Raw genomic sequence first — 8693 nt, forward strand, 5'->3', positions numbered from 1 at the left:
TTTTGTTTATATGGGCTATATGTACTGATGTTTACTGCATTAAAAATGTGAAATTGAAAATTGATACCTTTATTTTGTGTTATTTTAATAAGCTTATTCAATTTATTACGTATTAATAATCAATCCATGATATATTGGTTGGCCCCCTCATTATGTGAGTTTGAGCTTCCTTAATCCTGAAAACAGCTGTACAAAACCCCTGAAGCTTGGGACAGTACACCCTCCACACTGGAAGCAGACCCCTACCTTAACAAAGAGTTTAAAAGTCAAGTAATTGGCTGGGAACATGAGCAAACAGCACAAAAAGAGTCAGACCATAGAATCTTTCTTTGGGGACAAGGAAGATCAAAACATACAACCTGAAGAAGACAACAAAGTCAAAGCTCCTACATCCAAAGCCTCCAAGAAAAATATGAATCAGTCCAGGCCATGGAAGAGCTCAAAAAGGATTATGAGAAGCAAGTAAGAGAAATAGAGGAAAAACTGGGAAGAGAAATGAGAGTGATGCAAGAAAATCATGAAAAACAAGTCAACAGCTTCTTAAAGGAGACCCCCCAAAATACTGAAGAAAATAACACCTTAAAAAATAGACTAACCCAAATGGCAAAAGAGGTCCAAAAAGGCAATAAGAAGAATGCCTTCAAAAGCAGAATTGGCCAAATGGAAAAGGAAGTCCAAAAGCTCACTGAAGAAAATACTTCTTTAAAAATTAGAATGGAGCAAATGGAAGCTAGCGACTTTATGAGAAATCAAAAAAATGTGAAACAAAACCAAAAGAACGAAAAAATAGAAAACAATGTGAAATATCTCACTGGAAAAACAACTGACCTGGAAAATAGATCCAAGAGAGATAATTTAAAAATTACTGGACTACCTGAAAGCCATGATCAAAAGAAGAGCCTAGACATCATCTTTCAAGAAATTATCAAGGCTGCCCTGATATTTTAGAACCAGAGGGCAAAATAGAAATTGAAAGAATCCACCAATCACCTCCTGAAAGAGATCCCCAAAGGAAAACTCCTAGGAATATTGTAGCCAAATTCCAGAGTTCCCAGGTCAAGGAGAAAATATTGCAAGCAGCTGGAAAGAAACAATTCAAGTATTGTGGAAACACAATCAGGATAACACAAGATTTAGCAGCTTCTACATTAAGGACCAGGGCATGGAATATAATATTCTGGAGGGCAAAGGAGATAGGATTATAACCAAAAATCACCTACCCAGCAAAACTGAGTATAATCCTTCAGGGCGAAAAAATGATTGTTCAGTGAAATAGAGGACTTTCAAGCATTCTTGATGAAAAGACCAGAATTGACTAGAAAATTTGACTTTCAAATACAAGACTCAAGTGGAACATGAAGAGGTAAACAGGAAAGAGAAATCATAAGAGACTTATTAAGATTGAACTGTTTACATTCCTGCATGGAAAGATGATATTTATAACTCATGAGACCTTTGTCAGTATTAGGGTAGTTGGAGGGAAAAAATTATATGTGTGTGTGTGTGTGTGTGTGTGTGATCTATATCTATATCTACAGATATAGATATAGATATAGATGTAGATATAGAGGGCACAGGGTGAGTTGAAGATGAAGGGGTTATATCTGGAGAATAAAAATAAGGGGTGAGAGGATTATACTGGGAGAAGGAGAAAGGGAGAGGTAGAACAGTGTAAATTATCTCACAAAAAAAGGGCCTAGACATCATCTTTCAAGAAACTATCAAGGAAAACTGCCCTGATATTCTGGAACCCAAGGGTAAAATAGAAATTGAAAGAATCCACCAATCACTTCCTGAAAGAGATCCCCAAAGGAAAATTCCTAGGAATATTGTAGCCAAATTCCAGAGTTCCCAGGTCAAGGAGAAAATATTGCAAGCAATTCAAGTACTGTGACAATTAGGACAGCACAAGATTTAGAAGCTTCTACATTAAGGGACTGGAGGGCTTGGAATATAATATTGTGGAGGGCAAAGGAGATAGGATTATATCCAAGGATCACCTACCCAGCAAAACTGAGTAGAATCCTTCAGGAGAAAAAATGGACATTCAGTGAAATAGAGGATTTTCAATCATTCTTGATGAAAAGACCAGAGCTGAATAGAATATATATGTATGTTATACATATATATAAATAGATAGATAGATAGAGGGCACAGGGTGATTTGAAGATAAAGGGGTGATACTAAAAAATAAAATTAAGGGGTGAGAGAAGATTATATTGGGTGGAGGAAGGGAGAGGTAGAATGGGGTAAATTATCTCCTATAAAACAGACAAGAAAAAGCTTTTACAGTGGAGTGGAAGTGGGGAGAGGTGAGAGGGAATGAGTAGAGGTCTTATTCTCATTGGATTTGGCTTAGGGAAGGAATAACATACACATTCAATTGGGTATGGAAACCTATCCTACCCTACAGGAAAATGGGGGTGGGGAAGAGGATAAGAGAATGGGGGAATGATAGAACAGAGGGCAGATTGGGGGAGGGGGTAATCAGAAGCAAACACTTCTGAGGAGGGACAGAATTAAAACAGAGAATAGGATAAATGAGGGGTGGGATAGTATGAAGGGAAATATAGATTTTCACAACATGACTACTATGGAAGTGTGTTGCATGACTACACATCTATAACCTGTATCAAGTTGCTTGCCTTCTCGATGAGGGTGGGTGGGGAGGGAGGAGAAAATTTAGAACCCAAAGTTTTAAAAACAAATGTTAAAAATTGTTTTCATATGCAACTGGGAAACAAGATATACAGGTAATGGGGTATAGAAATCTATCCTGCCCTTTAGGAAATAGAAGGGGGAGGGGTTAAGAGAACAAGGTGGTGATAGAAGGGAGGGCAGATTAGGGGAAAAGGTATTCAGACTGCATGCTGTTTTGGGGTAGGGGTAAGGGCAATATGGGGAAAAAATTTGGAATTCAAAGTCTTGTGGAATGTTGTGAATGTTGAAAACTAAAAATAAATAAATTAATAAAAAAAAGAAAAAAAGAAAAATGAGTCTGGCAGTAGTATACAGGACATATTAGAGAAGAAAGACATGGGAGAGAGGGAAGACAGCACAGTGCAATGCAGAGTGTTGGATTTGGAATCAAAGAGCCTGGATTTGAATCCCAGCTTTGATAGTGACTACCTGTGTGTCACTGGGCAAGTTAGGTAACTTCTCTAGGCCTCAGTTTTGTAATCTATAAAATGGGGAGTGGGGGTAGGGCTAGACAACTTCCAAAGTCCTTTCTAGCTCTAAATACAGGATCCTATGATCTTTTTGAGTTGTCTTTCCTGTTTGAGTCTCAGGCCATGGGATCATAACTATCATTTATCTGAACTTTCCTAAATCTGCTATTTCTATGATTATTAATTTACTCAGTACTTTAAAGAGCGCACAGTGTTTTACATAATGATTTTGGCGCCTCACAGCAATCCTATGAGGTTATCTTCATTTTATAGATGAAGAAACTGAGACTCATTGGGATTAAGTAATTTGCCCATTGTCACACTGCTACCAAATGTCAGAAAATGGATCTGAACCCAGGTCTTCCTGACTCCAAGTTAAGCCCTCTATCTACCATGCCAGCCTAGCCAGATGGACAGACTGTGTCTGTCTTTGTCCTCCATAGCAGTTACCAACTCTAGAATAATCATAATTTTCTCCCAAGGTTTTTTTCTCCTTTACCAACTAGCTCTTCCTTGTGGGTCAGAATTATATGTAAAGAGTAGCAGATCTCATCACTTTCTTTACCTTCTAAAACATTAATTTATCAGCAAGACATCAATAATATTAAAGTTACAAATAAAGATGTTTCAGATGCTATCATTTGAGGGAAAAGCCCAGGAGAAGATGATTGTATATCGTCTATTGCATCTGCAACTCTACCTGGTTTCATCTCCACAGAACAAAATGCCCTTCCCAGGTTGGACTCCTCACTTCTAATCTCATCACCATGCTGCTAACTCAAGCTTAGGTACCACTTCCCTCATCCTCTTCTCACTCTGATTGGAGGGCTGGATGGTAGAGTACCAAACTCCTGAAAAGACAGTAGACTTCTCTCTTGTTCCCTGTGCCTGGAATTCTCTCTGTTTCAAACTTTCAACTGTTAGAATCCCTACCTTCCTTCTAGACTCAAATACCATCTTCTCTAGGAGGACTTTTCTAATCTTTCCAGCTGCTATTGTCTTCCCCTCTAAGTCTACCTTCCATCTACTCTGTATTTATCTTGTAAGATGTGTGTGGTGTTCAGGACAACTAATACCTTTGGGGTAAGGGCTTGCTGGGTCTTTTTCAGGACTGTTGTCCACCTTTGGTGTTCACCTGATTCACCTAACCTTCACCTGCGGCTCCATGCACAGCAGCCACACCCCAGTAGACTGTCTCAGCAGATGAGCTAAACCAGGTTGAGGGTAGGCCTCAAACTTGTTGGTGAGTTAGGGTATCTCTACTCCAAGCATATGAACATGTTCCCCCCTGGAATGGGTAGATGACAACAGTTTGTTCCAATGGCCATGAAGGTGGCTGAAGCAGCTGCTGTGGAGCGCTTAGAACCGGATTAGACATCAAAAATACCAAGGTCATCTACCGCATCCCAGGCCATTACCAGTTGTTTTGGTTTTTGTCTTGCCACTGGACTCTGATGATGCTGGAAGAGAGACTGAGGCTGACAACTTTGTGCAACTCTGCCTCATTTAAATCCAGTTTGTGGGCGAGTGAAGACCTTTGAAATCAAAAGACAAACAACATTTATCTTGTATGTTCTGATTTATAGATATCTCTACCCCCTGTCCCCCATTAGAATATAACCACTTTGAAACAGGGTCTACATTTACTTTTTCTTTGTATTCCCAGTACTTACATGACTGGCACAGAGTAAATTCTTAATGGATGATTAGTTTATTGATTCTTATCAGGTTGACAAATATCTATCCCATACATTTCAGCACCATTCGCTACTATTTTTTTTCTTTCTCTATCCCTTTCTGGATGATCCATCACTTTATACCACCTATAGATCTGCTTTATTATTCCTTCAAGGATAAGTAGCTACTTTAACCAAGGACAGGGATTCATAACCTGGGGTTGGTGAACTCATTAAAAAAATTGATAACTATTTCAATATAATTGCTTTCCTTTGTAGTGCCATGTATTTTATTTTATACATTTTAAACCATTATTCATACATTGTTAAAACATAGAAGGGTTCTGTGTTCTTAACCAGACTGCCAAAGAGGTCTATGACATAAAAAAGGTTAAGAACTCCTAGCCTAGAGCATCCAGCTCTCTCCTTTTCAAGAAAAGTTTGTTCTTCTTCTTGTTTTTGTTCTCCTCTTCCTCCTCCTCTCCTCTCTAAGTCTACAATGGTCATGTTCTGGGCAACTTTCTTCCATTCTCCATCCTCACAGCCCAAGTAGAGTTTCTTCTCTTTCTTTAGATCCTTTTCCTACTTTTTTTCCCCACCTCCTGCTGAAATTCCACTTCCAGTTTTTTTTTTTAGGCAATTAGGATTAAGTGACTTGCCCAGGCTCACACAGCTAGTAAGTGTCAAGTGTTTAGTCTGAGGCCAGATTTGAACTCAGGTCCTCCTGACTTCAGGGCCGCTGCTCTATCCACTGTACCACCTAGCTGCCCCCAGTTTTAATTTTTTTAAAGGAACACTTCAATATCTTTGACAACCTGGCTGTGTTCCTTGGGCCCCTGTACCTTCTTTTTAAGGAGGGAGACTAGCTTACACTTTGAACGGATTAAAGTCACTTGGTTTGTGTCAGAAATGCAAACACTGAACACTCAATACAAATAACTGTGAAATTCATTCTGCTCTCCATTATTGCTGGTAGTAAGATCCTCTGTCTTTGTCTTTCTAAGGGGTACTGGGAGATGATTATGAAATAGCACATTATCACCTAATTAATGCCCTTATGCTCTTTTATTATCTAGTAATTTGGAAGTCATTTCCAGCTTCCTTTGCCTTTTCTCTCTAACCTCTTACCTTGCCTTACTAATTTATTTTACTTTATCTTTTCTAATTTACTTGGCCTTACGGACTATCTTCTTTTTGAACCTTCTTCGCCTCAGATTCTTCTCAATTGTTTTCCTCATTTAGATTGAAGATTTTTCTTCTTTGCTTCTTTTAGCTCCTTCAACTTTTCTTCAGATTCTCCTGAATTTTTCTTCCTCAAATTCAATCTCTGCCCTTCTTCACGAGTCCAAAACCATCCAGACTCAACCAACCTTTCTATAAAAATGTGCATACCCTTTGATCCAGCAATGGCACTTCTAAGACTATATCCCAAAGAGATCATAAAAATGGGAAAAGGACCTACATGCACAAAAGTATTTATAGCAGCTCTTTTTGTGGTGGCAAAGAATTGGAAATTGAGGGGACACCCATCAATTGGGAAATGGCTGAATTAGTTGTGGTATATGAATGTGATGGAATACTATTGTGCTATAAGAAATGATGAGCAGGAGGACTTCAGAAAAACCTGGAAAGACTTGTCTGTACTAATGCTGAGTGAAGTGAGCAGAACCAGGAGAATGTTGTACACAGTAACAGTCACGTTGTGCAATGACTGACTTTGATAGACTTATCCCTTCTCAGCAATGCAAGAATCTAAGACATCTCCAAAAGTCTCATGATGGAAAATGTTATCCATCTCCAAAGAAAGAAGTATGGAGTTTGAATGCAAATCGAAGCATACTGTTTGCTCTTTTTTTTCCTTCTTTTTTGTTTTGTTTCCTCTTCCTTGTGGTTTCTCCTATTGGTTCTAATTCTTCCTTACAACACGACTAATGTTTAATAGGAATGTATATGTAAAGCCTATATCAGATTGCATGCCATCTTGAAGAGGGAGGGGGAGAAAAATTTTAAACTCAAAAGCTTATGGAAGTGATTGTTCATAAATCAAAATAAATTAATAAAAATTTAAAAAAATAAATAAAATAACCTTCATGTTTCCTTCTCCTTACTTGGATCAAGTTCTTCTCCACAGAGCCTTCTTTGGAAACCAAAAGGTGTTTATTATTTTTTAAAATGAATTTTTATTGATGTCCTTTTTATATCATTAAAATTTCCTCCACTACGTTTTCTTCTGCCCCTGCTAGAGAGCCATCTCCTATAGTGAATGATATTTTAAAGACAAAAAAAAGAAAAGAAAAAATCAGCAAAACTGATGAATACATAAAAAGTGTCTGAAAATATGAGCAGTATTCCACACTTGTGAACAGATGCTTATTATTTAACAAAAATTTAATCAATGAATATCTATCAACAAAAATTTATTGGAGTCTCAAATGGTAGTATAGTTAGGGAGACAAAACTCATGCATAGAAATTATTAGAGAATAACTAAATGTTAAGGTGTATAGTATTGTTTATAATGTAAGAAGAATTCAGAGAGTGGTATGGACTAGAAGAGTATAAAATGGTTTAATTTAAAAAGGTTAGATTTGAGCTTGGCCTTGAGTGATGTTTAGAATTTATAAAAAGGCAGGGAGTTCTAGTTGGGGTATATATGTGTGTGTGTGATGAAACCCATGACTTGATTATGACTCAGAATAGGCATGATTTATTTAAATGAAATAGGATTGGTAAAGAATTAGGTGAGGCTGGGGAGTCAGGGTAGCATTTGTGACATTTAAAAAGTTTGAGAGACATAGTTTCTGGATAATTAATCGTTTTATTTTATTTTTTTTCTATTTATTCACTACTTTTTTCCGGAGATTTTATAACTTTATTTAAATGAAATTCAATTTAGCTTTCATCCACATTGACTGTCTGTAAGCTTTTGAAAGTGGTGACAGGCACGTAAGTAACCAACGTATATAGCTTGTTTGGTGAATCTTCATCCTCATTGCATTTCCTAGACAAATGCACTTGGATATGGTATGGGACATTCCTTTTTCTTTTGGCCCAAACAACTTTGTTGAGTCTGGTGTCAATGTGTACAACTGGGGTTCCCATTTCTTTCATGGCATTTCCTTTACAGCCTGAGGAGCTTGCTTTTTGAAGCCTACTCCATGAATCCTCTTGTGAATGTTGATGGTATACTCTCTGGTCACCACCTCATTAATGGCAGAACGTCCCTTCTTTTTGTCTCTACCTTTCTTTGCAGGAGCCATCCTGCCTGGGACCAGGTCAGAAAGCTGTTCACCAAATCTTACAAAGCATAGGCAGAGATGGGGGGGTGGGGTGGTTAATTTCTTTCTTTTTATTTTTTTTTTGAGGCAATCAGGGTCACACAGCTAGTAAATGTCAAATGTCTGAGGCTGGATTTGAACTCAGATCCTCCTGAATCCATGGTTGGTGCTCTATCCATTGCACCACCTAGCTGCCCCTAATCATTTTATTAATAATGTTAGCATTTTATTAATTAAAGGAATGGTCATTTGTCTCTCTCTTGGACCAAAGATGACTTGGTGGTGGGCTCACAGTTTATATGCCCTTGGAAGAGGGGTTGGCAATCAACTCTGGTTAACAATGAGAGAATGAATACTATAATGAGACGTGGACCTATTCTGTGTGGGGCTAGGTGACCTAACTTTGATTATGTCATTTGCTTCCAAACTGCCCAGCCTTGGGCAATCTAATCAAAGAGTTTATCCCCACCCAAACCTGTATAGAACAAGATGGGCTCCCCCACCCCCTTAGATTAAATTCTTTGTAAGATTTGGGGGGTAGGAATCTGACCAAGATGGAGGAGAAAGTTA

At 38.1% G+C, this 8693-nt stretch overlaps 1 pseudogene; it reads right to left on the minus strand.

The window, feature by feature from the left end:
* Positions 1–7737: 7737 nt before the first annotated feature.
* Positions 7738–8114, minus strand: LOC110192592 (large ribosomal subunit protein eL31 pseudogene; annotated as a pseudogene).
* Between the last annotated feature and the right edge of the window lie 579 nt (positions 8115–8693).

The sequence above is a fragment of the Phascolarctos cinereus genome, unplaced genomic scaffold (genome assembly GCF_003287225.1).
Source record: "Phascolarctos cinereus isolate Bilbo 61053 unplaced genomic scaffold, phaCin_HiC Scaffold_726;HRSCAF=1367, whole genome shotgun sequence".
NCBI classification, from domain to species: domain Eukaryota; kingdom Metazoa; phylum Chordata; class Mammalia; order Diprotodontia; family Phascolarctidae; genus Phascolarctos; species Phascolarctos cinereus.